Source organism: Carassius gibelio, chromosome B12 (assembly GCF_023724105.1).
Source record: "Carassius gibelio isolate Cgi1373 ecotype wild population from Czech Republic chromosome B12, carGib1.2-hapl.c, whole genome shotgun sequence".
Classification (NCBI taxonomy): Eukaryota; Metazoa; Chordata; class Actinopteri; order Cypriniformes; family Cyprinidae; genus Carassius; species Carassius gibelio.
In genome coordinates, this window is record NC_068407.1 from 1,208,816 (window position 1) to 1,230,741 (window position 21,926).

Genomic DNA, 21,926 nt, shown 5'->3' on the forward strand with positions numbered 1-21,926 from the left:
TATATTTTCATTAAAACATGTAGCATTTTACATGCATATTGTCTTCTTCCATTTTAATGAATGTGGTTCTGATGCTGGTTGTGGGTTTCTTAATATTTCCTAAAGTTATAGCTGTTATGTTGTATTTGTTAATTTACGAGCTCAAAAATAAATGATTCAACAAATTGATGATTTGCATTAGCAAAGACAATCCGGTTCATGTTTATTTAAATCATGCAAAATGATTAAATGTGTTATTCCTGTTCTACAATTCCTTTCAGTTCTGTAACTTGTTTAAAAAAATGAATCAAGGAAGTATTTCATCAGAGCATCTTTAATCTTTTGAATCAGTGATGATGATATCTAGTTGACTGATCTTGCACATGCACATGCTACATTTAGACAGGAAATCATTTAAATTAATGTTCAGTTTAAACAATATTCCTAAAAAAAGTTTTAGACATTAAACATTTCAGTTGGAGACTTAAAATAATATTTCTGAATAGGTTGTACATTTTTCATTTTATAAGTGCATCTTAATATTTTTTCCAGTATAACAATGCATATGATAAAAGACTCATTTTAATGATTAAGCAAGGTTTCATAGTCTACATTTTGTAATCAGTTACCTTCAGGAATAGTAAATAGTAAAGTGATTGTTTTGCTCATTTTCCAGAGGTTGTGTAATATGCATGAGAAATGTGATTTCTATTTTTAATTATAAAGGATCTAAAGAATGTCGCCACAGTGTTTGCATCATTATTTCTCATGGGGTTGAGGTTAAGTCTTTCCTCAAATAGCCAAATTGTTTAAATGTCATGATGATGTTTGCTGGGTAATGAATACATTAAATGCAAATATGATTAATTTTGCAAACAACAAATATGTCTTTGCATGATAATGGAGAATGATATTACTAACACTGTTCATGCAGTGATGAGGAATTTGGGGAATCTTGATCAGCTTGTTCCAAACTGTTGACTATAAACTGGTTTCAGTTATTGACAATTGCACTTCTTTTGTAAAGCTGTTTTGCAACATCTTTGTCTGAAATATGATCTTATGGTTCTACAAATTACATATTTATAATTTTTCCTCTGTTGCTCTGCAGTTTTTAAAAACCTAAACGTAAACCTGACTATTGAGTTTGACTAAACATTACTTCTCATGAGATGGAGACATGCTATGCTTCAGAATACAGAGGTGCTTTATTGGTTTTCTTTATATGCTGCTTGCTGATGAGGAAAAACTTAGCTCTGTTTACTGCACACGCCGATAATAATTTAAATTCAGTTTACATAATTTAGGTTAATACTCTATTGTTTATTTTTATTTCATGGTTGTTCATAAGACACTGATTGACAAATGAATAAGCATATGCTAAAATTAATTGTAACCTGTAAATGTTTTAATATTGTTGATTGTTCGTTCATATTACTAAATGCTTCAACTCATTTACATTCTGTTTATTTATTTATTTTTGAATGCTGATGTATGCAAAGGAAACAATCTGTATCTTATGTAACATGAAAATTAAAAACTGCTAAAACTATTGTTAAGCAATTTCCTATTGTTTGAGTAAAAGTAAGCGTGTCACATTTTGTTTCATATTGCGTTTCTGAAAGAGCTTCATGGCACTCTGTAAGGTTGCTAATGTCTCTTTTCACTGATACTGCTTTCACATGCTACTAGAATGATAGTAAATAGGAATGTGGTTGTTAGTGATTTTACCTTTGTGAACGAATCGTTCTTTTTAAACAAATCTTTTAGGTGAACGAATCATTTTCGTCTCAATAAAGAATCAGTCTGTCTGCTCCACATTTGTTTTTTTAACCAACCAATCAACCGCCCTTTATTAACTTATGCTGGTTTCTCTTAGTTGTTATGTAGCCTCTAATGGCACAGTTGCTTAACAAGTGGAAGAGAGAATTGTCTTCACTCTATTCTCACTTAACCTACAAATTCAAGATCTGATCCATGTTATAATTATAATATTGTTGATGATAGCTGGAGAGACATACGGCGATATCAGTACTTTCTATGGACATGATGACACCCTTGTTGAACAACAAATCCTAAATCAAAAAAAAAAAAAAAAAAAAAAAAAAAATTCAATTGAGATCTCGAAATTTAAAAATGCATGATAATGGAGAATGAAATAAAAACATGTAATGCAGTGGTGACAGTCATGCACTCTGTAGTTCTTTGTGAATCTCAATCAACTGGAAAAATCCACTTTAGGTGATAGACAGCTGTAGAATGATAATTTAATTTAGAAACTTAGCAGCATTTGTCTGGAATCCAATCCGGTGGTTTTCTGATGTATAAAAATGACATGAAACCTGGTTGTCCACTTTGAAATATCACATTCAGTATTTATCAGTAAATGTCTTGCTATCATTCAATTCATGATACCTTATGTATTAACTAATTAACCTTTTGTTACAGTATTTGATTTATTTCTGTTAATGTATACAACTTGTTAAAAAGTAATAATATGTAGGATGAGCCATTTGGTCACAATGAGGTTTCCAATCTCTCTGTGTGTGTCACTTCTGCTGCTGATTCGTCGTGTGCATTAGAATGATATTGTAATGATAGTTTCTTCCATGTTAATTCATTATTTTATTATTGTGTATTTAACAAGTGAAAAAAATCAATGGGCAAACTTTTTTTTAATGATAATAATAATAATATTTTCTATTTATCTACATTTTGAGGAAAAAACAGTTTTCAATTTTTTTTCATTATCTTACTGGAAAAAGACAAACCTGTTTATATTTTTCTAAAAGTGTTTTAGATAAATATGACTTATGAAATATGATATGTTTTTTTCCACAAATTAAATATATATTGTGTAAATAATGGTATGGATACAGCTGCACAAATTACAGATTAACCCAGACATTCCCCAATGCTATCCTGTATACCTTAATATTTAAATATGTATAGCCTGTTGTGTCACATAGCTAAATAAGCATACACCATATGTCCAAAGTCCAAAGGAATTTACAATTATCCATTTGATAGTTCTGGGAAACTGCTTTGTTTATTCACAATACCTTCAGGATAGCTCTGCCTTTCCGCTATTCAGTTTAAGGCGGTATATAATTTTTTGTGATGATTGTGAAAAAAGTCACCATTTTCCTCTTATATAACGCACATGCTTAATGCATCGAAACAGTGATATTAAAATACCACATTCTGTACACATCTTACTGAAGCGTAATATGTGCAGAAAAACATGTGAACTTTAAATATCACTGTCTTAATCCATTAGCGCTTTCAAGTAATAAGTACTAGTACTCAGTGGCATAGATACTGGTAGCTAAAAAATACTAGCTGTGTAAAAATAGATACTAGTGCATTTAAGGATTGCATGTTAAACCAGCTTGCCATAGCATATGGACCCTTTTCTCAGTTGGTGATGCTTTTCAATGTTCATTAGCTTCGTAAATTCAGCAGTTGTTTTTTTTTAAGTACAATTATAACACTGTACTTTGTATTATATTACCTTTGCATCAGGTAAAAAAAAAAAAAAGGATGCCGCGAGGATGTTTTTAAAACAACTGTTCTTGGCAAATATGGAAAATTTGGAAAATGTACTTTTCTCACTGACATTACCATTCTCTTTTTGGAAGTTATGAAAAACACCTCCTGAAAACACATAGCGGGGTATTTATTTAGCTATCTGATCAAATGGGACACAGAAAGTATATTGATGTAGTCTCCTATTTACCACTATTTAATTTTATCTAATTATAAAGATTCTAGCTTCTGAGAAAATTTTAAATGTGAAAAGGAATCATTGGATGGTGTTTGGTTTCTGTGAAAGTTCCTGAGGCCATGTTTTTCAGGAAATCAAGCCAGTCTTACATTGCCATTGTCATTCAAACTTGAAATCTAATAGTGATATAATTGCTAGAAAATGGGATCTAGGTGGCATGTATTTTTTAAATACTATCCATCTTATTATCCAAATAATTATAAAGATGCAACTGTATCTCTAATGTACCAATTTTTGACATTAATCAGTGACTATGTGTCATCACAGGACTGTTTTTTTTTTTGTTCTCACAGAATCTACAACTTCCAGCTCTGATCCATGCTATGATTACACCACTCTTGATGAATACTGGAGAGACATGCATCAAAGCCCATATGAATATATAGAAAATGATGACACCCTTGTTGAATGGTGCACTGTTAAAAATCGCTGTAAAAAAACGGCCAAATTTCAACAGTAACATACTGTTTTTCATTAAAACAGTGCATTCTGGGTAATATTCATCATTTCGAGAAGGTAGCCTGCTGCTATATATCGTAAATTAACAACGTTCAAAGTCGACACTCAGCGGCTGTGTTTCAAATCACACCCTACACCCTCATTCACTATTCCACATGAGTTTACTAATATAGTCCACCTAACAGAGAGAATGAAAACTAATGAGTGAATTCAGACAATGATCAACAGCTGCTGTTAACGAGTAGAATCACTGAAGAAAAAAGAAACAAGACAAACACAAGAAATACAACTGACTTCAGCCACAGCTTTAGATGAAATCAACTGAAGATTTAAACAATCAACAAACAGCTTTATCAACTTCACTCATTACTAACCAGACTGACTTTATTTCTATCAGATCAGAGATCAGAGATCAAAAAATCTTATTGAGAATTACAGAGATTTAGATGATAATGTTACTGTTTCGTCTGACGTCACCATTGTGGAGATCAGTGTTTGCTTTAGTTGGGCTCCTGACCCTTGACTTTTGTACTTCAACTTTTGTTTCATTGTTATATTTGTATCTTTATGATACATCTGTTACAGCAATATTAGTCTTCATGGTCAAGTGACTATGTCGGTTTCTGTCAAGCATGATCTACTAGACTGACTTGTTGCTATAATAGTCAATTCATAATTTGGTGTTGAAATATATGAGTGAATAACACTTTTCTTTTGTTTGTTTCTTCAATTTTATAAGATTGAACGGTGATGTGATTATCTGGATATGGATTTAATGAAATTTTGAGCTTTAAATATTTTGGGCAGCAGTCCTCACAACACTGAAAGAGAGACATCAACAATCAGCATATTAATCTCAACAATGGTGACAATCAAAAGGTTTATGATGCAATGCATGCTGGGTACCAGCACAGGATAAAACTCATCCATGACTCCCAGCATGCATTGGGGCATGAATAAATTATGCCCCTGAATTGTTCACTTATTTTCTTGAATTCTTATGTGCTTATAATTTTGCATTTGTTTTAAGTTTTAGTAGCATGTGTTGTGATGTTCAGAGCTGATCTGTTCATTTATTTTGTGGATTGTCACCATTGTTGTGATTCATACGCTGATTCTTGATGTTTCTGTCTAAATTTCAGCAAAGGTTTTTTTTTTTTTATTATGAGTGAAATTTTCTTAACAGTCTTTTATAACTCAGAAGTGTTCATTCTTATGCTGTAATATCAATATTCAATAAGAGAAGAGACACGGGATTAGATCAGAAATAATAGTGTTTGTTCTTGTCAATATATAAACAACAATATCAGATTTTTTTTCTTCTGTGTACTTTTGTTTTGCTATAACAAGTTCCAAAGACGCATTGTTACAGCATGTTAAAAAAAACCTTAGTTGTTGAAAAGTCATGTTCAAGAGCCCAACTAAAGTAAACACTGATCTCCATCATGGTAGTGAAAAAAACACCTAAACCTATTTAACTCTCCATAAGTTCTTCTGTAGACATCTGACAGAAATAAAGTCAGTCTGGTTAGTAATGTGAATCTGGTGAAGCTGTTTTAATAGTTGTTTAATCAGATCTTGAGAGATTTGATGTATTCTTTTATTCAGTTGATTTCATCTAAGGCTGTGGCTGAAGTCATTTGTAGATCTTGTGTTTCTCTTTCCTTCAGTGATTCTGCAGGTGTTTATACTAATGCTCAATCATCAATTAATCACCGAATTATCTCATTAACTTCACTGATTCAGTGTTACTCTAACACTCTGTAGTGTGCACACATTATAAGTGTTCATTTAAAACTGAGGATTTTCTTGTGGGGTTTAAAGTGTTAAAGATTTAAGATGAAGAAAAAACAGCATGAAACATAATTTAACAGTAATAAACTGTAATTAATTTACAGGAAACAAACTGTAGAAAAACAGTTATTTACTGGCGCCCCTGCTGCCAGTAAAAAACTGTTTTTCAACTGTTTCTTGCCGTAAATTAATGGTTGCCAGCAAAAAAAGTGTTTTTCTACAGTTTGTTTCCGTTAAGTCAAGGAAAAACAGTAATATACTGTAAAATGTAAACGTCAGATTTACCAAATGAAAAAAAAGTTAATTTAACTAAAATATTTGTGAACATCCATAGAAAAAAAACTAGGCAAAGTCATACACTGATAATGAGAGTAAATACTGAACTTGACTGTATTAATGTGTGTTTGCACAAGAGAAATCGTTTAGTTTAATGTAGTTTTGTTGTTCACCATTGTTCTGGAGAGTAGAGCCGGTGCTTCAGTCAATGATGAGCCACAATTTCTGATTTTCTGCTGCTTTATATAAAGGCAGTAAATGTGGAGTCGCTGATACAGTGATGATCTCTGCGTTAAGTACTTCAGCATATACATGTGTGGTATAGCTGACAATGAGCTGCAGTGATTTGAGTAAAAGTCATGTATTTAGTTACTTTATTACTGCACATTAAGTGTTTGCATCGTTATATTAAGAAATATTCCTTCTCAGTGGACTCAAATGAAATAAGTTCATAGTGCTAACATCGTAGGAATGCTAGTTTTAAAAACTCGAACTGTTTGAAGCAGTGGGAGTGGAGTTAATTTCCATGGCAGAATTTACGGTAAAATACTGTTAAAAAATAAGAGTGGTAAATTAATGGTTAAGAGCTGTAAATTAACAGTACTTTACTGGCGCCCCTGCTGCCAGAAAATTACTGTTATTTAACGGCAATTTTTTTTACAGTGTGGTTACACTGGACTGCATCTCAACGGCTCTCATCCAACACTTGAGGATGGAGTGGTGACCCGTGAAGTCTTGGGAAGTAATTCATTGTGGTGGTGGGACTTTTCAAAGCTTGCCCAGGAGATTATTACTTCTATGAATATGTCAATCCCAACATATCAGCCCCTGGGCCGTCATATTGTGCAAGTGCATTTTTAATGGGGTTTTTTTCTGTGTAAAATGTTGCCAAAATTTGTTTAAAAGTCAATATCAAGAGTAAATGATCAAGGTTAATTATTAGTTAACTTATTTTAATGGATTGTTTAATGAAATTAATATGTTTTAATCCGTTAAAATCAATGGTGTGCCATCCTTTGATCTTTAAATCAATACAGTACACTGTGCCCTATTTTTTACAGATTTTTTTTAAGTGAATGGTGATAATACAGAATCAGTAAATTGTTTAGTTTATAATGTATTTGTTAACATATTTCATCTGGCTAAATATTTAATTTAAAATTTTAAGGCTGTTTTATGTGTTAGCCTAAACACCAGCTCACATTAGTTTCAACATCAAGTTAGCATACATAGTAAAATAATGAAGGCGTTGATCAATTGCCATGATTTCATTGTCAGCAAAACAGTTTCACAGTAGCCAGCAAAATTAAGAGTTTCTTGTCCTAAACTTTTCAGACATAAAGGTAACACACAATTAAATTTGAACGTCTTGTTTAAATGCTTGCCCAGTTTTCTAACATTTCATCAAAGGGTGTAGATCGTTGAACTGCGTGCTGTATTGATATGACTGCCAGATGCACTAAACGATCTTGGTCCATTGTAGATCGCAGATAATTTTAATTTACAGTTTACTGAATGATCTCTCTGCAGAGGCCACTGTGACAGGAATGGTAAGGAGCACCCTTAATGCAACCACAACATTCGGGAATAATTATTCAAGGTTTCTCTGAAGAATGAGTAAGTTTTTTAATTTTGGTTTTGCATGCATATAGAAAGCCACTTACATGACAGACTTCTTAAATTAGGTCTTTCGAGACATACTCAAGGTGCCATACATTGCTGCATGGAACCTTGTGGATCCTTCGAAATCCTCCTTTGACATTTTACTCATTTGCAGAGTGATATTAAATTTCTCTAAAATCTGCCCCAACTTCTTATGTTGTCAATGATTACATAAAACACAAAGTTGGGCGGCCTGGTGCCCTGGTATACCAGCGCTCACTTCATCCTAAAATGTTTTGCACTTTCTGTTGCACTTCTGTGCAAACTCTGTAGAGGCATTACAATAATTCGCTAAAAGACGAGCATCTGTCACAGCCTTTTCAAACTCATCCTCTCTGTACTGGGAAAATTACTTTTTCAGGTTGTCAATCAACAAAGATGCTGTATCCAGTGAAATGTCAGCAGATTGCATGGTTTTATTGGCACGTGTGATAGGGCATGTGCCTCTGAAGAAATTTTGCCATCTTTAGACGTTTTAGAAAATTAGTCTGATTCAAAGGGGAATCAGAAGTCTGAATCCTGACTGGACAATTCGGAGGACCATTCTCGGTCAGCATCATACGAAATGAATCAGTGACTTTATATAGGCAATGCCAGTTTGATTGGTCATGATCAAGCAGCACATTGACATTTACACTGTCTGTTTTACTCAGTTGGTCCACGCTATCATCAGTGACACTGGCTATGCTGGTGGACTGTCCTACTTCACTCACACTGACAGTTGCTTGATTATTAGCACCAACACTGGCAAAATCACGGCAACTGCATGTATAGTTAAATATAAGTACAATGTAAATATCATGTGTCTGCACACAGTAGGTTAAATTATAAATTTAAACTTAAGAATATTGTAATTGATGGCACTAAATAAAAAGTGGGTCCCAATATTTTAACATTACTTTTCCAACTCCATGACAGTTGCTTTCAGCAACATCAGCAGTGATCCCTGCTACAACTATGAGTCTCTGGATCGTCCCTGGAGAGCCAACAATGAAAGTGGAGATTACATTTGTGATGAATCTTTCTCCTGGAATGGCTGGTACCGGCTTTTCTACTATCGAATGAACATCCAGATGCCAGAGACCTGTGTTAGTTCTTACCGCTGTAACACATACTATAGTCTGTGGCTCAATGGTCCTCATCCTCAGATAGAGGATGGAGTGGTGACTAGAGAGGTCTGTGCAGGGTCTTATTGGGGCAGCTGCTGTTATTACAAGACAAACCCCATCAGAGTTAAAGCGTGTCCAGGCAATTACTATGTCTATGAACTTGAAAATCCACAATTCTGGTGTTCATGATACTGCATAGGTACAGTGTTTTTTCCCCATTTCATTTTTTAAACAAAGTGTTAATTTTTTTTAAATTACTTCAGATGTGTCTTGAATGTCCTTTGCAGATGTCGACACCATTTCATGGTCAGTTTCCACTGTAAGTCCAAGTATAATCACTGGATCCAGCATTACCTTGAGTAAGTTACATTTAAATTGATTCATATACACCCCACCCCTTAGTCTCTCTCTCTATATATTTTTTATTTATTATTTTATGAAGTGAAACTAAAATCTCATGTTTGTTAATGTTAATATGTTTAATTAGTTCAGATCTGCAATTGTAAAATTGCTCATTGAAATACTATATGACTGTTCTGTTTTGGTCTTCCACTAACTCAGATTATGACCCCTGCAATAATTACAACATACTTGACAACTACTGGAGAAGCACACTCAATTACTGGTATTGGTACGGCTATATAAATGGACTTGATGATGCTCGTGTTGAATGGGATGGCTGGTATCGGCTCTTCATTAATGGATCAAATGCTCAGATGCCTGAATGGTGTATATCCTCCATGTCATGTGGAGGTTTTAGTTCTCTGTGGCTTGGTGGCTCTCATCCTCAGCTAGAAGATGGAGTTGTTACTCGTGAAGTTTTTGGTTCTCACTATGATCAGTGCAGTTACTACAAATCTGAACCAATTAAAGTCAAAGCTTGTCCTGGAGATTATTATGTCTACAAATTTACCAGATCAGCAATTTCAATACCAGCTCCTGCGTATTGTGCAGGTACATTCATTCAGCTTTTCATTTGCCATGTTTAACACAAATTGGATTGGTTTGTATTCATATTATTATATGAATACATATAATATGAGTCTGTTCTCTTTTTACTTTTTTGTCCCATAGTACCTTTCAGTATTCCAAGCGTTGATCCCTGCTACAGTCACACCAGTCTGGACGAGCCTTGGAGAGCCACTGACAACTATTACGCCTATGGCATGTGTGATTTTAATGTGGAGTGGAATGGCTGGTACAGAATGTTCTACAATGGTTAAAACACTCAGATGCCAGAATCATGTGTTAATCAAGGCATGTGTGGCAGTTATGAGCCACTGTGGCTCAACGGCCCTCATCCACAGCTGGAAGATGGAGTGGTCACTCGTCATGTCTGTGCTTCCACATGGAGTGCCAACTGTGAATACACATCCCACGCTATAAGAGTCAAAGCCTGTCCTGGAAATTACTATGTTTATGGGTTTGTCAAGCCAATGTTTTGTGGAGATTACTGTGTAGGTGAGTATTTGCTCATATGTTATTAAGTCATTTAGTCTTTTCTGGTCTTTGCTTAATAATAACTGATGTTGATATATATATAAAAAAAAACGTTCTTAATACCAGAAGCCTCAAGGCAGGCCATTACATCAGTGTCAACAGCAACAGAGACAATTCTACCCACAGAATCCATTGCTCCACCAAGTACAACCACTGGTAAAGTATTATCTTGTTCCCTTTTAAACCCTGCACATGAGTGCAGTAAATACATAGCTAAATTAACTTAAGAAATGAGTAAATGATGTTCAGTGAATTAGATGTTCAAACTCTTTTCAGCTTTGAATAACTTAAAGCACAAGTGTAATAGGTAGCCTAAGTTATAGTGTTCTAGAGAATACTTACTAATTATTAATGTTACATTCATTCAGTAAGTGATTTTTCTAATGTGTCCACCACAACAGCTCCTGTTGACCCCTGCTACAACTACTATGTCCTGGACGATCCATGGAGAGCCACCAGCAATCAACATTCCTCTCAAATAATGTGTGATGTTTGGGTCAGCTGGAACGGCTGGTACCGTCTCTACATCCAGGGTCAGAGCGTTCAGATGCCAGACACATGTGTTGAGGAGTATAGTTGTGGCACTCATGCTCCACTCTGGCTGAACGGAGGTCACCCAACAGTTGAGGATGGAGTGGTCACTCGAGATGTCTGCGGTCACTGGAACAATGACTGCTGTGCTTTCCAATCCAATCCCATTAAAGTCAAAGCCTGTCCAGGAGATTATTATGTCTATGAGTTTGTGAGTCCAACAACCTGCCAGTTGGCATACTGTGCAGGTAAATATATTTACTTGTCTCTTTTGTTTATGTAAGAGATAATTGTTTTTTATGATTTTTTTTTTCAGATGCGTGGAACATAAGCAATACGTACATTATGACAGAGACAAACACAACCCCGAAAACTGTAGCCGAAACCACAATGACTGGTAATATAATGTACAGTCTGTAGAATTATTTGTTTATATTAATAAATCAGATCCATGTTATGCATTATGACACATGTGAGAAATTTAACACAATAAATAATATTTTAATTATTTTAATTTTAGCAGAACTAGTTCCTTCGCAGATAACTGTGTGTACTCAATTTTTGCTAATTCAAATGATGTGTTGAAGATTGTTACTAATTTGAAATCAAGGCAGCACTTTGTGTGTGTGTGTGTGTGTGTTTAATAAAACCCTTTAACATACAGTGGTGGCAAAAATTGTTACACCCAACAGATATGTCTCCCTCATTTAACACAACATTTAACTGATTCAACTCATCAGCTCATTAGTCTGCAAGATTGAGTTGGGTTTGACAGCAAGGGGGGACATATAAAACACTGTTTTTGCTAATCATTTCATATCCAAGGAGCTTAGAATGCTTTTATATAAAAGTAGCAAAGGTATCATTAAAAAAAGAATAATAATAATAATTTCTAATGGTCAGGTGCATGGAAGACTTCTCAGGAGTCCTCAGGAAGGAAATGATTATACTGTATATAAAAAAAAAAACATGGACATTTTCTTTATTTTTGTAGGGTAACATATAAAGCTGAGAATTGTATAATTATGACTGTGGGTAGCTAAGCAGTGCTGTAGATTTGTGTCTGGAAGAACAGAAGAGAAATATAGGAAATGCATTTATTTAGTGGTTTGTTAAATCATATGCACATAAACTGACAGTCACCACTATTAAGCTACTACTAAATATTATAGAAACGCAATTTTCTTCAAAGTTGCTAAGCAATGATTTATATCGTAAAAAGCGTTATAAAAATACATTTGAATTGAATAGAATTGAATTAAGTTTAGATTTTGGTATTAGCAGACACTGTTTTACAAAACAACTTCTCCTAGTTAATAGAAATCCCTGTTCTGAACTCAGCTGCTCTGAGGATGAAAGGTGCGGGATGAATAATGGTGTTTATGGCTGTTTATTTGAAAATCACAGACAACGACAGCATCATGACTCTTTCGGGTTGGTATCATTCCACAACCAAATTTGAAAAAAAAAAAAAAAATTATATTGGCTTTTTTCTCTCTCTCAGATTTCTCAGAAAGCTGTGAAAGCAGCTCTGGCTCCATGTCTGTGTCTCGCTGTCAGCTCTTTGAGGCTGGTTTCCCGGCTGATGTCTTGCACCTCAGTGATCCCAGCTGCAGAGGAACGGTCCGGAATGGCAGAGTGGAATTCCATTTTGATAACGATGAACACATCTGTGGCACAAATCATGTGGTAGGACTAACTATTGAATCTATTGAAATACACCATCCAAACATGTGTATTACCTGATAGAACCAGCAGAGGTTAATTTGGCCAAAAAGGGAATCTCTTTGAGACTTAGAGAAGTCTCTAGGGAGGATTGTTTGGGCCCATCGTTTTGATACAGATTGATTCTTTGGAGAGCCTAAACAGAGTACCCTAAAAACTACTTAAAGTCTCAAACAGATTCAGTGGAATTGTGCACAAGAGGTAAGGGTTACACTATCCATAAAAAAGACTGGGACTTTTGCCCGAGATCTCCACCATAAATATTTAACCCATTCGTTTTTCACTTGACATTTCTTATTAAATTTTTATACATGTTGTTCACAGGCCAATGGCACCCACTTTATCTACAGTAACTTTATTCTGGGGGCACCGAGGTCAGAGGGTCTCATCAGCAGAGAGAAAATCCTCAAGCTTTCTTTCAGCTGTGTTTCTCCTCAAACCCAAACACTTTCCATGAACGTGGAAATCAACCCACTGGAGAGGTGCGAGTCAAATGATTTCTGATTAGTTCACGAAATTAAAAAACCATCACCATCATATTGTTAAAATTCTCATGCCTTTATTTGTTCTGTGGATTTTTACTGGTTGTTTATTATTAATTCTCTTGAGGATTCCCAAGCTCCAAAAAAAAAAAAAAAAAAAAAAGAAATCCATGATGGCCTTTATGATCCATATAATTATTCAACAAGATGAGACTCAAACAAACAAATTGCTTAAAATTCAGACATCACTACTTCAGCAATGAGCACTCATGAACACACCACCAGAAACAGCTAAGACAACATTTTCTGTGAATAATGAAGAACAGGTTTTTCAATGAACTAATCTCTTAAGCAGAAAATTAAATGTCTTAAAAAGTAATTATATAATATAAAAATATATATTTTACTTTTAAAACTAAGTAATTGTAAAATGGATATGTCCATTATTTCAACAGTGTCCATATGAGGATGATGAGTTTACTCGGCCCTTCACTGGTAGAGTGGATGCAGAGCTGGACCAGAAGATGAATGTGGAAGTTCGTGTCGAGGGGGTGGACAGCCGTCAGTTTGCTCTGGTGATGGACACGTGTTGGGCTACACCTGTGAATGATCCTGATTACAGTCTCCGCTGGGATCTCATCGTTAGAGAGTAAAGCTGTTTAGAATCCTTACAGCACAGATTAAATTTTTTTGTGCATGAAATGAAAATATGATGATTTTCTTGAAATCCCTTTCGGGTTGAATGTCTCTATTGAAATAAAATTTTGGTTTGTTGATTTTCATTTTCATTTTGTCTGCTATTCTCAGGTGTCCCAATCCAAATGACGACACAGTGGAGCTGCTGCAGAACGGCGTCTCGACATACAGCCGTTTCTCCTTCAGGATGTTCATCTTCACTGCAAACTCCACTAAGCTTTACCTGCACTGTGCTGTTCACCTGTGCCTTATGTCGAGCAATCGCTGCTCAACGGTGAGTTTTGAATATGTGAAGGTTTACGAATCTGCCATTTATAAAATCTTTGATATTTGATCAAACACATAATATAAGCCCTTAATGTGTCCCTAGTGGTTAGGTTTGCTGTCCTCTGCTGGAGATTTTGTGCAATTCTTTATCATTCATTTTTTTTCAATGATTTTTACACAGATATATTTAGCCTTTTTCTCTTTTAGGATTGTTACTCTGGACACTAGTGGAGAGAGCGCAGGTCTCTGGACTTCCATTACAGTGCTTCCATATCCATGGGTCCTCTGACGATGTCTGAAGAGATTACAGGTGAACATTTCATTTATTTTAATCATTTGTAAATAAAGGTGTATAAAGATTTCCACTGTCAAAACATTACAGTTAACTTCATTGCATTATATTCTCTGTTCACAGATAAGTGGCTTCCAGATCAAGTGAAGGTGTCTGAGGCTTCTTCTCTGTGTGCTTCTCTGATGCTGTCACTCAAGTGGCCACCCCCTTAATTATGCAGAACTTTAAGGCTAAATATAATTGAAACGGAAGAGTAATACAAATATTTACCCCCCTCACAGTTGTCATGAAGGGCGAAATGAGCTATATGGTTACCAAAATGATTTGTTGAACCAGGCTGTAGACGTTTTTTTCTGCTGTAAAGTTGGACATTTTAACATGGGAAGTCTATGGGATTGACTCACTTTTGCAGACAGCCTCAAGCGGCCAGTTGACGAATTACAGTTTAAGTCACTTCTTTGTTGGCTTCACCAGAGAGAGCAGGAGGTTGATGCTTGGTTACAGTAAGTAAGACAATCAGATTCATGTTTATTCAAACAATGTGAAGAAAACATTAAAATGCTATCTTGTTGTATTCTTTCTTTCAGTATTGTAACTTGTAAGAAATCCATACACTTACAACTTACAATGTTACAACTCTGGAAGGTACTTCTATAGCAGACTTTCTAACAATTATCTGGCAAGTGTACACGATGGAAAGTAAGAGGTAAAATTAGTCACTTACATCTCAGTGAGACAATGACAGTTTACACGAAGACATCAACTGTACATCAAAGTAATTTTTTGACTATAGTTTAATTAGATTTTATAGTACTGCTTTAGAATGAAACAAACTGGTTAAGGTTAAACACAGTTAAATTAATTTACAATTAAACAGTTGTTCCCAAGAAAACATGTTTAGGTATTAACATTTTAATAAAAAAATATGTATGACATAAACTGTCTGTTTTCTTTTTGTTAGTGCAGTAACATCTCTCATAGAATGGGTTTTTAATATATTATATATATATATATATATATATATATATATATATATATATATATATATATATATATATATATATATATATATATAATTTCTAGTATATTAATAGCACAGTGTTACACAAAGGGGAAATAAATGTGATGTAAATTGAAGCAAGGTGGCTTCTCATTCTGTATTTGAAATCAAACACTTTCAGTAATAGTATGAATAAAAGATAATTGAAATCGTATTTTTTAATATAATCTTTGCAATTGTTTTCCATGATGTTGGCACTTCAGTGTTACTCCAGTGTGAGAAGTGTTTTTTAAATTTAATTTCTAAAGGTTTTGAAGAATGTTGCAGCACTGGTTGAATTGTTCTTTGTAAGACGAGGTGAGGTTCAGACAGTGCTCAAATTGACAAATTGTTCTTGTATTATTCTATAGTTCTCAGTTCAAGAAGGTGAAGAGAAACTGAAACTTAAGACCTGGGTAGGACAGAGTGACACAAATGTTTGAATAAGATAATGTTCTAACAGTCCTTTACTCATTTATTTATTTACAAGTTGGGGCTTAGCGTCAGGGGCAGACAAGGCCAAAATAACAAACAAAAATCCTCTTTGTTAACCCTCTACACTTACGAAAATAAATAAAATACAGTTTCAACTTACCTGACTCCCTAAACCCAAAACAATGTGAAAAGTGATATCTAAATAAAATGGCGTCTAACCCCCTACGTCCCTCAACTTAACAAAAACTAAGATTAACAAAATGTTTACAAGATATATATATATACACACGAGTTAACAGCAAACAATTTACAATCAGAAACCAAAATCGTAGTTAATCAGGCTTAGGTCAAGTTAACCGGGAATATCACAGAATTTAGGCAAAAAAAGAACAATACAATATAATTATCACAGAACACAATCGCAATCTTATACACCAACACACTATCTCTCTGGTAAGACACTCAAAAATTCAAACAAACAACAATAACGAGGCAAACAGCAAACTATGGAGTCACACGCGATGGCACAATCATGGCCCCGATTGAGTGTTTGGGGCAGTCCTTATATCTGGATCAGGTGAAGAGGAGAACCAATCGCAGCCTCCAATAAATTATCTCCAGGAACCGCCCATCTGAAACAAACATACACAGAGAACACAGAATGGAAACAACCAACAAATGACTTTGGCTCATAACACATACAGACTTTTGCAAGTTTATATATCTTGATGTTCTTTATAATTATGGACATTAACTTCATTGGCTACATTTAATCAACAGTCAGTGGACAGTCAGTATGTGATGTTAGTGGACAGTGACCTTGTTGTGTGATATTGCCATGCTGAAAGATTTGTTTAATCCAAATTTGTCCTTGTCCATGTTGATCCTGGATCAACATTCCATTCAACCAATCAGAATTGAGATATAACTTACAATCAGGGTTAGGTACTTCTATGCTCTTGTTAATCATTTCCCACTGATTTTAGGAATAAAGCATGGGAAGGGTTAGTTTAGGGTTGGGATTGGGCTAAATCTATATTTTTGGACAATATTGTTGATCCAGCAACATAAAAATATGTCGATCCAGGAACATGTCTTGGCAAAATTATGGCAACCATAAATTGTTGTATTAGAGATAGGGTTCATACCCATTTCACAAATAATAATAATAATACATTTAATTTATAATGCCGGCTGATTACATGACCGAGGGGGAGAATGTAAAGGCTAAACAGAAAGAGGCCGAGCACTGAGCCTTGAGGGACACCACAGGTGACATTGTGTGCCAAGGATTTAGCCTCTCCAAAGGCAAGATGCTCAGTTTTCCTAGTGAGGTAAGATGAGAACCAGTTGTACACAGATTCAGAGAGACCAATGGTGAAGTGCAGATGATGAAGGAGAATGTTGTGGTTCACAGTGTCAAATGCTGAGCTCAAATCCAGTAGGATAAGGAGAGATGGGGTGCCAGCGTCTGCCGTCACCAGTACGTAATTTGTATATCTATGTTCTAAACTATATTGTTCAGCACAATGGTCAATCATTGTTGTTTTATTGTGCTGTATATAAAAACAAAAAACAAAAAAAAAATTGAAATGAAAAATGTCAGGACAGAGGAAGTCCAGTCAGGGCGACAAAAAATATTTAATTTGATCTTTTGGGCATTCATTTGGAATTATTGCATTATTGAATTATCATAGTAGCAATTTATCACTCCATTAGTGATTCTAAATCTATATGATCTTTGCTTTATATAATGCTGCTCCCACACCACCCTTGACCTGAGCGGCATAAATACTGTACATGCAAAACTCCCTCATGTATGTTCATAAATGTCATCAAAATGAATAAAACTATCTGGACATGAGTGACTTTTGCTGTTGGTGATATCTGAAGAGTTTTAAAGTCTTACAGAAAATTCTGAAAGATAAAGAAAGCAGGGGAGACACATGTGGACCAAGTGTAAGCTAGTGTGATCTATTAAATACGTAAATCCATTATTGGTAGTATATCTTTTTAATATCTTTAGTCATTTCTTTTCAGTGATGTTGGTACCATATAATAAAGTTTGAGAAGTGTGTTTCAAATGTAATTTCTAAGGTTTTGAAGAATGTTGCAGCACTGGTTGAATTGTTCTTTTGTAATACGAGGCGAGGTTCAGACAGTTCTTAAATAAACAAAATTTATCTCGTATTGTTCTTAGTTCAAGAAGATAAAGTGAAACTGAAATGAAAGAGCTGAGTAGAACAGAGTGACACAAATGTTTGCATAAGATCATGTCAGAAAAAGTCATCTGATACTGATATGATAAAGTATTCCTACTTCTCACCAAATTCGCAGTAAAGTTCCTGAAAATGCATGCTCAGAGACCAGCAGTAATGCTGCATTGACTTTTCCAGTGAGACAGAGGCTAAAGCATCAGTTGATGTCAGACCAGTTTCTGTCAGTGGACAGTGACTATGTTGTGTGCTGCTGGGTTGCTGAAAGATTTAAATGTAGATTGTGAATATGTTCCTACCAAATTTGTTACTATATGATCAATTTAAGAATGTAAATTGTTCTAGGGCTGGGGTTCATCTATGGATTAAAAATATTGATTTGCCCTAAACACACAAAAGCTTTTGTGCCATTCTGCAGAATCTTTTGATTAAATTTGACCTGATCATTTTGAATGATGTCGTGCAATGTATAAAAAAACCAGACTATCGAGTTTGACTAAACAAAAAACAAAACACACACGGTACTTCTCATGTGATGAAGTCACACTATGCTGTACTTTAGATAATGCATGTGTTGTTGTATTTTCTGCATATGTGAAAAGCACATTGAAAAAAGAACAGTATTAGTAAATACAATGTAATTAGAAAGCTACATCAACAATGACACATCCACATCAAGGATAGAGCAACGTGCACATTTTAGAGTTTCTTTCTCTATTTACAACACATGTCTTAAAGGTTCCTAAAAAAGGTTAGGAACCTTAAGGTTCCTTCTACATGTATATAATTATGTACAGTTCCATATGAGAATTTTCTTCTAGGACACATAAACATAAATATTTTTGATAAATAATGAGCTCCTGCTAATCTCTAATAAATATAAAGTGTTCACACTCCTAAAGAACAGGCATTTCTTTACTTTAGTTTAAATGATCAAACCATGGAACATTAGCCTTATTCTATACAATCGCTGTAAATCAAGTTTAATGAATATTATTTGCTGATGTTTCTCTGTTGTTTCCCTTTATTGTTGCAAATTATTAGAAACCAATTCATTTTGTGTTAACCCGCTGAGTATTGTGCTGTCCCAGCTGCTTCAAAGGGCATAACAATTTATTTAAGGGTACATTTGTTACCTTATAAAAATCAATTCATACAGATTTCTGCATTGCTGTTATGACCTTGTTGGTTTGACATATAATCTACTCCATATTACTGACCATTGTTTGCATTTAAAATAGATGCAAATGATGTATTCGTATGATGGAGTGAAAAGGGTGAAAGTTTTTAAATTTTATGAAAGTTTTAAATTGTTATGTTGTTCAGTTAATAAGCATATTTCTTTAAATTCACCTTTGGCTTACCCAGGAGTTTTTAAGGAGGTATTTTTGAAAACTGACTCGCCATCATTCCAGCTTACATTCACATCTATTTGTGCATGGAGTAAAAAGAATGTCTTTCTGAATGAAAGGTCCATACAAAGAAACAGAAAGGACAAATATATTCACCACAATTAAAAAAGAAAATAAAAACTGGTTTGGAATCCTTGGAATGTTTTTTTTGTTGTTGTTGTTTTTTCTGGTTCCAGTAATGGTACACCCACAGCTATTACCCAAGGTATTAATATGAGTTTGAGACCTACAGTTCAGCATCACTGTGTTCGGCTGCTGAAGAGAGAATCTCCCTGAGTTTGCTCTGCAGCAGCATTTGACTTCAGGTAAAGTTCATTTCTCTTCATTTTGCCTTGTTGAGCTCAAAATACTGTTTATATCATTGGCTTTTTATGGATAAAAATTATTTATTCTATATAAGGTTTGTTTAATATGTATTATATCTGTAGTGGTTTATATATACTTTCATACATACTTCAAATTTGAACAATACATGAAAAAAAAAAAAAAACTAAAATACTGAACACAGGAAACCGTGTATATTTGTATATGTGTGTGCAGGTGCAGGAGTTGCCGTTTATCACAATGAGGTTTCTGAACTTACTGTGTGTGTCACTTCTGCTGATTAATGGTGAGTGATTTACAGTCTGTTTTAAAATGACAAAATCATTTGCCATTATCAAATCCTAATGTTTATTTTGTTTATTTAACAGGTGAAATAACCAGTGGACAAACATTAGGTACAGTACGATCATTCTTTCACTTCTTTACTTCTTCTTCTTTCCATCCTTTGTTTTTCATTACAAATGTCGAAATGAAAGATGTGTAGTCTTATATTGAAAGCAGACTCCAAAAGAAACTGGGTTGAAATTCTGTAATTCTAAATTCTATTTATTCAGAATTATACACAATTTAGATGGGTTGGGTCTGTGCAGTGCATAAAGTAGCCTAGTATTTAATTAGTTTCAACATGAATGAGGAACTATTAGAATGACATGATGGGGCTTAAACTGACAGAAGCAGATGACAACATCAGGTTTAGTGTCTGTCAGACTCATCATCAACAGCAGTAAGTGTCAGTCAGTCAATGTAGCAAAATAAACCAATTAATAACGTCAAACTGCCGTTTTCCATAATAAATAAAAATACAAATAAAATAAATAACTCTTACGGCTGTGATCTTATTTTTTGTTATTTACATTAAATCTCAAAACTGTCCCAAAAAGAGGCAGAAACAGACTGAACAGGCTTAAATGGGTTGCACTTTATTTTACAATACGTGTACTAACGTGTACTTATAGTGTACTTACAGTGTACTTATCTAAGAAAGTTCTGGTAATACAGGGTAACTACATGGGGTAGGGTTAGGTTTAGGGGTAGGTTCAGGGTTAGTATCTAGTTATTACACAGTTATTGTAATTACTATAATAAGTACATAGTATGTACATGGGGAACAGGACTGTAAAATAAAGAGCTACCCTTAAATCTCAATACAGACGCTTTTTAAAAATCAGGCAGATCTCAGTGGAATTGAGAACAGAAATGCATTGTCGTTAATGTCGGGGACCCACAACCTAAGAAGACTAGAAGGATCTGGTTAAGAGTGACTGAAGCAAGCTGGTTATGCATGCAGATAATGAGCTGGTAATGATGAACAGGTGAAGTGGGTGGAGTAACAGGTGGGGTGATCTATGATTGACAGCAGAACAATCATATGCTTGCTCCATAACTATTTGGGTTTTTGTATATGGTTTATTTTTTTAAGATTAACTTTTTTTTCACCAAGGCATTGTTAGATGCCAGTGTTTCCTGTCATTACTATGCAAATATGTGATTTCAAAAAACAGTATCATAGCTACTAAAATATTTCTTGTTATGGTTTTAAATCTGTATTTAACCTCAGAAAGATCTCAAAGTAAAAAGAAGTGCTAAGGTCTGATTTTGAGGTGGCTGTGCTTTAAACTTAAATTATTATAATCTTAATTCAAGCGATGAGCTATTTCAGAAGTCTGACAGTAATCAGTGTTCAGTTCTAGTGTTTTAATCTCGTGTAGCATTAACCAAAAAGAGACAAAAATGTTTAAGGAAATGCATACCTTCTTTGTCCAAGTATGAAATTACATTCCTTACATGTTTTAGAGGTTTACTCAGAAGTTTATATCATGCAAACAATATTCATATAAATAACTGAGACCTAACCTATGCCCAAATTATTCAAATCTGATTAGGAACAAATATATTGTAACAAATATATGTTGTAAATCTTTATTTGTTATTTATGATATC

At 34.4% G+C, this 21,926-nt stretch overlaps 1 pseudogene; it reads left to right on the top strand.

Annotated features, from left to right (window-relative positions):
- The first annotated feature begins 3,383 nt into the window (after positions 1–3,383).
- LOC127969273 (uncharacterized) lies at positions 3,384–16,000 on the top strand (annotated as a pseudogene).
- Positions 16,001–21,926: the final 5,926 nt, after the last annotated feature.